Genomic DNA, 7,731 nt, shown 5'->3' with positions numbered 1-7,731 from the left:
ATGAATATCAACCTTTGATGTTTCGCAGTACACTTGGGGGAGTCAGCTAATGTGTGTATATTGACACAGCCCCTCCTTCACTCCTATAAACACATACACACAAACACGCACAGCTGCTGGACTTTGGACTGACGTGCTTTGGGAAAGCAGGGAGTTTCTGTGTCATTCAGTGGGCTGCTCCTGTGGTCAGGGCTTGGCCGGCAGAGAGGTGGAGAATGAAAACATCGAGGCAAACTTTTCACCTTCAGAACACACTCAAGACAAAGTCAGCCTTCCATCTGTCTCATACTGTACAAATGTGATCCCAGTTTTGTCTTATTTGGCTTCATTTGCACACAAGTCACGGTGAGTGTGTAAATAAATCATCTAGATACCAATTTAACAATATAAAACGACTTCATTTCAACTCCTGCAATTTCCTGCAGCTCCCATTATAAGTAAAAGTGTTATCATCTAAATGGAGTTGTATTAAAAGTACAATTTGAAAAAAAGTAGGTATGTAAAAATAACACAATAAATACAGTCCTGCATTTCATCTCTTAAAACAACATATACATTGTTTTAAGATAAGTTTTCCCTCCACTACATCCTCATCTTAAAGCTGCTGTTTATCAATAGAGTTTTCCTATTGTGGATATTGACAGGATCTCACTGTGTGACAGGGCCCTCTTGTGGTGCACCATTGTAAACAGATAAACAGTAATTAAGGAGAAATAGGGCAAAAATATCCTGGGTCTCACAGTCTGGTCTTGTTTCAGTGCTGACGGATGAAAAAAGGTTTGAGAAGAAAACTGGAACAGGGAGAGGTGGAGGTGCATTTTTTCCTCAGATGAAAATGTGATTATAGTTTTTCTGACTTTTACAGATGCAGGTTAAAGGTCAGAGTGCAGGATTTTTGCAGCTTACAGAGATTCAGTATCTTGAACCTAATTTATTTAAAAGATAGTTCATGTACCTGCTTACATGATCATACATTACACACTAGTGAGAAAATGTTTCAAGGTCTCCACCGTCTGTAGTCGAGCTGAATCAGGTTGGCTCACACTCTGCTTACTAAGTCATTCATCCGTCTATCCATTAGAGGCCAAGAGGGACATGGGCTGGCTGGTGTTTAAATGTACAACCTCCTTACAGAGGATGGAGAGAGAGAGGTCCAATTTCACTGTGACTGAAGGAAAAAGAGGCCACTGACTCTGCACTGGGACTCTCACACACACTCTTCGAATGTACTTTCAATTGTGCATCTTTGTGTTACTGTGTGTGTGTGTGTGTGTGTGTGTGTGTGTGTGTGTGTGTGTGTATGTTGTGAAGTGTTTAATAGTTAATAAGAGCCTTGTTTATTTGGCAGGGCTGCTGCCCACACAGCAGATGATGCTGAAATGCTGAGAGATACAACTTAGGAAATACAGGAAATAGTTTGGATATTTTGTCAACACAAAATGCAGCATATGGCAACCAACACTCATTCTTTGAGAATTTGGAACAACTTAGAGCATTTTGGTGTTGTTTCTAAAACTGTGTATCTATCCCTGGTTTTACATTTTAACAGAATGGAAGAGGACTTTTCCCAACGCATCATAATTTAAAATCACATGGAGATATTGCACAGATGGACTTTCAAAACAGAGCTCATACAGACACCACGGGTTGGCTAAAAGAATATCTAACTACAGCACATACGCAAACACACGCAGACACCAAGAAAATGAATCCTCCTAATCAACTGGCCTCTTGATCAATATGTCTCCCCCAGGAATCTCTGTGAAAGTAATAGCACATTGCAGCTGTCTGGCTTTCCATTCACTTTCATTACTCATTACACATGCTCATGTACACACACGCACGCACACACACGCGCGCACACACAATACAAAACTAATAAAAAAAATAATTTTAAGATTTCTACATGCACTAATGTATTCTCCAGGCACCTGGATTGAAACAGTGATGAAAAAAACAGTGGAAGTAAATTCAGTAAATTCAGTTGAAGTTTTGAGTATGTTTAGCACATTACTTGTTGAGGATTAAGGATTTGATTAGAAGTTGAAAAACAGTATCTATGCAAACATGAATGTGAAGAGGTGTTGGAACTGAGCTGCAGAACTCCAATAAAAGTGACAGTTTGTGGGAATATTTCACTTTTATTCAAGTGGCCATAAAGGTGAAATATTATTCATGTCATTCTGTTGAGTTGGCATCCTGGTAAATGTAGGAAATCATTCACTGAAGTGAAACTAGACAGGACAAGCTGAGGGACGGTGTGTGTATAAAAAAGAAAACTTACTTCATCACCAAATATAATCTGTGAGAGTGTAAATTAGCGACTGAGATGGCTTCAATGTCAAAGCAGAGGTGAGGAGAGGACTGCTGAGGTCTGGTAAGATCACCTCTTTGCAGTCTTCAGCCCCGACTGACACTGCCTCAAGTCTGTAAACACAATTTGAAACGTGAAATTGGTGGAGTTCACCTTCAAGACCGTCATAGCTTTTAAGATTTAGATAAGAGCTTTACTACTTCCTACTCATTTCGAAAGCATTCAGAGAATGTTGCCAAAATACTTTAATTGGTTTATCTTTACAAATGTATCTCACTTCCTTTTTGTCAGTGACCCTCCACTTACTGCGCTGTCTGTACTGAAACACAGAGTGCCGTTAGAAGAGTATCGACCACAGCAGAAAGCCCACAAAGTGCAGCTGCATCATTAAGGCTCCACCTTTGACTTTTTAACACATATTTGACTGTTAACAAGCAGGTTTTCTCTTCAACTAATGACCTTAGTAAGTGGACAGAACAATGATGAAAGACACTGCATTGATTTCGGCTATAATGACCACATCCATGCCTCTGTGTACTGTGAGCTGCTGTGTCTAAGTGTTTGTGCATCCACAGGCAATACACACAATATGGTATATATACCATATATCAAAGAAAACAAGACCCAGAATGTGGATGTTTGGGCATAAATCATTTCAGTCTCCATGCTCTCTGGAACTAGCTCTGGGGACTAACCTCACAGAACATTAATACCACTCTCTATCAATCTTCTCATCTAACTTTTGGCAAGAAAGTGTTCAAAACCTAAACAAAATTATTCCTTTAATTAGTAAGCCTTAGAAACACTTGTAGGTGGACTTTTGAACTTTGGAGAGAGTCAGACTAGCTGTGTCCCCCTGCTTCCAGTTTTTATGGTAAGCTAACCACCTCTTGACAACAGCTCCATCGACACACAGACATAAGACAAACTTCTCTGGTTCTTTGTAACAAACTGAAAATGTGTATTTCTCAAAATGGAGAACAATTATGTTTGACAAACAACTCTGTGCTAAGCTTTCCTGTATCATCTAATTTCCTGTATTGTCTTTATTTATTTATTTATTTATTTCTGTATATCCTTTTTAACTTTTTCTTCTGCCACGTTTCTAGTGTTATTTTGCTCAAAATATCCTTCTGCTAACCTCCCTCTCTGCTTCTGTTTCTGTCTTGTTCCGGCCTCTTTTTCTTTCTGTATCATTCTGCCAAGTCTTCGGTCACTAACAGGAAACAAGCAGCAAAAGTTCTTAAGTTTTGGCAACAACAAAAATCCCATTTGTTTACCCACTTTTTCTTACTCAGGCACTGTGTGTGTGTGTGTGTGTGTGTGTGTGTGTGTGTGTGTGTGTGCGCGCACTTTGTGTCCTGAGTTCAAGGGCATTCCCCCACCAGTCTCCTGGCACTGATTACAGCAACATGTGAAAAGATGGTTGGAAGAATTGTATATTTTCACACTGTATGCTCATTGCACACAAACACACATGCAGAAAGAAAGAGAAAAGGCTTTTGTTATTCCTTCTTTTTGTTTGTTTCGCAACACAAAATGACTGCTCTGCTTCATGCGACGACAGGTGATGAAACCTCACGTCACATCACATTCAAAACGGAGGGAAGAAATGCTCGACTTCTCCTGCTTTTATTCTCCTCAGCACACATGGAAACAGACACACACATGCACTGACAGCGGGTGCCATCACCTTTTCTTACAAGCAAGTCGGCCCTTTGTGTTAACCTTTCTTTCAGCAAAGGCACTGATTAAACAAGTCAGCCGTGTGACCTTTAACCTTCTGTTACCAACAACGTTTCATCGCACGTTTAGCAAGTTTGGCGTCCTGTCAGGAGCTGACAGGGGGGAGTGTTCGGTACAGCTCTGAGTCGAGAGGTGAAAGAACAGCAGGGTGGAGATTCAAGCTGGGGTGTGTGCTATCACTGTGTATAGCTTAAAGAAGAAGAGTCAGAGGAAGAGCAAAATACAGAGAGACTGATAGAGAATGAAGGGCCTGCTTGCTGTGAGTCCCAGAGGGTGAATTGATTTTAGAATTGGTTGTCTTTGTCAGAACACACCAGTAAGACTCTATTGACTGATTGCATAATCTCTCTTCATCTCCTCCTCTCTCCCTCCTCTTTCATCCCTAAGCTCCTCTCTCCTTCATTCCTCCGTTGTAGCCATTGCCCGCCGTATATGCCCAACACGCGACTACATTTTTTTCTCAGTGGCTCTGACCCAGTACCGTGGAGGCCCCCCTAGATGGGTAGATCAAGCCAATCAACATCTCCCCATGTCGGTCATGTCAGTGAGTGATTTGACTGGCACAGGTGCTGCATAAATAGTTTAATCAATCAATCATGCTGCTAAAGTACGATATGATGTACGACATAATGGCGCCCCCCAAAATGCGAATACAACTCTGCCAAAAGAAAGATTCAGAAACAAAGACAGAGGGCTGCAGTCCCGCTTCAGGCATGTGTCATTCACTGCAATTAAAGGAACTGATATAGACATTGTTTAGTAATTCACAGGTGGATTTTCGCCACTTCTAACTGCTAACTGCTTCCACAGCCTTCAAACGCACAGTTACTGTGTTTTCATTTAGTGCAAGTGAAGGAGCTAAAGAGAAGGTGTGTGTGTGTGTGTGTGTGTGTGTGTGTGTGTGTGTGTGTGTGTGTGTGTGCATGTGTGTGTGTGCGTGCAAGTGTTGGGGAGGGAGACATTGTTTTCAAAACCATTAAAGACATTTCTCTCTCACACACACCAAACACACACACAAACAATCAGACAGGAAAAAAAAAACTTTACAGCTTTAGGGAAATAACGGAACGCCATGTTTTGAAACATTTTATTTTCCTTGTCGTATCTTTTGACAAGTTTTGATTTTTGACAATCAAGTTGTAGATTATATTTTGGATCCATTTTTGTCACTATAGATATGTGACGTTTATCATCAGACAGTCGCAGTGATGCCACTTTTTGTGTGGCTCCTGTTCTGCCACTTGTTGATCTGGGAGCATTGCAATTGATTTAGTATCAAACTGGAATCTGTTTTTGCTGTTTGTCACATTTGGCCACGTTGCTCATTTATTCTATTGGGGTATTTACAGGATGTTATCATGGGCAGTTGAGAGCATAATAAAAGCCCTCCAGTCATTCTGGCAGTTCCACCTAAATGACATGGGAAACCTTTTTTCTATATAAATATATATAGTTATATATAGTTTATAGTTTTATTCCACAGTTCTCAGCTCCAGGCAAAGTAAGGAGGGTCCCCAAAGAAAACCTTGCCTAAGGCTCCCCCTTGTCTAAAGCCGGCCCTGGCTGTATCCATGTCCTCGGCCGTCCTTCCATTCCTCCACCAGGGTTTCTTCATTACTTTTCTATTCTCCCATCCCTTTTCTTCCTTTTCCTTCCAACCCAACTGTACTCCATACACACACACATGCTGATACACACCATCCTCTCAGGTTCCTTTACTTTCCCCAAGTCATCAGTAGGAGGTGAAATAAAAACCTCTCCTGTCTTACTCTCACTTACTGCCCAAAGAAAGGATGCAAATATTTTTTTTCTGTTTTTTTAGTGTGTAACAGGAAATAAGCAATGAATAATCCACACTGTTGTTTGACAAAGAAGCAGTTACGGTGCGTGTGTGTGTGTGTGTGCGTGTGTGTGTGTGTGCGTGGCAACATCTGGAGCTGAGGACTGCAATGGATGACCAGTTTACCATTTCCCCTCCAACCATTTTGGAGTGGAACCAAAAGCAGCGTGGCCACACACCATCTGGAGCCTTTGGATGGACAGAACTTGAACTCAAACACATGTGTGTGTGTGTGTGTGGAAGGGGGGGGGGGGTTGTGTGTGTGTGTGTGTGCATGTGCGTGTGTGTGTGTGTGTGCATGTGCGTGTGTGTGTGTGCGTGTGCGTGCATGTGTTTTCTTGTGCTGTACTGATAATGCACCTCAGATACCAGTTAATAATGCCTGGAAAACCCTCACTGTGATGGTGAGTGTGTGTGTGTGTGTGTGTGTGTGTGTGTGTGTGTGTGTGTGTGTGTGTGTGTGTGTGTGTGTGGATTTGATACTGTGAGTTAATGATGTGTGTGTAACACGGTCCTCTCACATGACTGACTGAAGTGGCACGCTGCTGTTCATGTTTTTTTTTGTATCTCAAAACTGTGTGCATGTGTGTTTATGTTTGTACACAAATGTGTGGAAATGTGCCAAGTTCAGTTAAATATACTGAATTCTTTTTTTGAAAGTCACAGGCAGTAATTACTCCAGCAATTAGTCCAGCTCTGTGAAGTAACCCCAGGGTGTCTGTTAATCCACCGCATCCTGCACCACATCCCATTCCACCATCCCCACCTCCACCATCATGGCAGAGCACCTGCACCTCACAACTGTGGTCAAAGGTGACTCTAGAGTCTGAAATATCAGGATGACGATAGCAAAAACGGACTGTTTTCCTGTTGTGAGGGTCGAGGACATTTCCAGCAGAATCACAGAGATTATACGGGACCATCCAAGGTTAGATCACATTGTGGTCCACGTGGGATTGAACGACTTCCCAAATCAACAGTCAGAACTCCTCAAACTGGACTTTGTCCACCTGTTGGATTTCCTGGAGTCACAGAAATGCCACATTTTCATTTCTGGATCTAATTTCTGAACCTACATATGAACAGAGATAAGAATCCTTCAACATTAACTGATATCATTCTCATATCCTCATTCAAATAATCCACACAAATAATCTAATAGTGGTGTCCTCCAACTAGATATGAGTGACCATTACCCAATTATGTTTACCAGAAATGTCCATTTGCCCAAAACCAAGTTCTGTATAGTTGTAAAAAGGAATTCAAAAAATTGTAATCTTGACTCATTCTTATCTCACTTTCAACACAGGTAACCTATCTCACACAGGCAGCAGTGTATAAAAGTGGGTGATGTTAAATCTGAGTTTCCTCCACAGGGTTCCTAGCTCCGGTATTATTTACTATCTGTATTAATCTGTATCTGTATTAATAATAGATATAATTTTCATTTTAATGCAGATGATACTGTTTTTTATTCAGTAATTTTATACAGTTCAGCAACTTCCATCCAGTCAGTCATTGATACAGTCAGTCTACAACTCTCATCTATTTTCCTAGAGGATGATCATAGGTTTTGTATATATAAAATTAATCTCCAAAATAACTAGAAATTATATTTGTCATATGAATACGGTAGGGTAAGTAAGAACTCAATTATAGTACTTGCATTACTTGTGAGAGAAAGAATATTGTGCTGTACGAGTACAGTGGATGACCAGTTTATCTCCTATCTCTCTATCTAACGATTTATCTCTAATCTTCTTTCAGTATCAGAAGAAGGTGTGAGAGTTGACGTTGATGGATTGAGCATGCCGTGTTTTGGAACTGCCCT

Source organism: Seriola dumerili, unplaced genomic scaffold, assembly GCF_002260705.1.
Source record: "Seriola dumerili isolate Sdu_G_001 unplaced genomic scaffold, Sdu_1.0 BDQW01000110.1, whole genome shotgun sequence".
NCBI lineage: Eukaryota > Metazoa > Chordata > Actinopteri > Carangiformes > Carangidae > Seriola > Seriola dumerili.
This window is presented reverse-complemented; position numbering follows the sequence as displayed.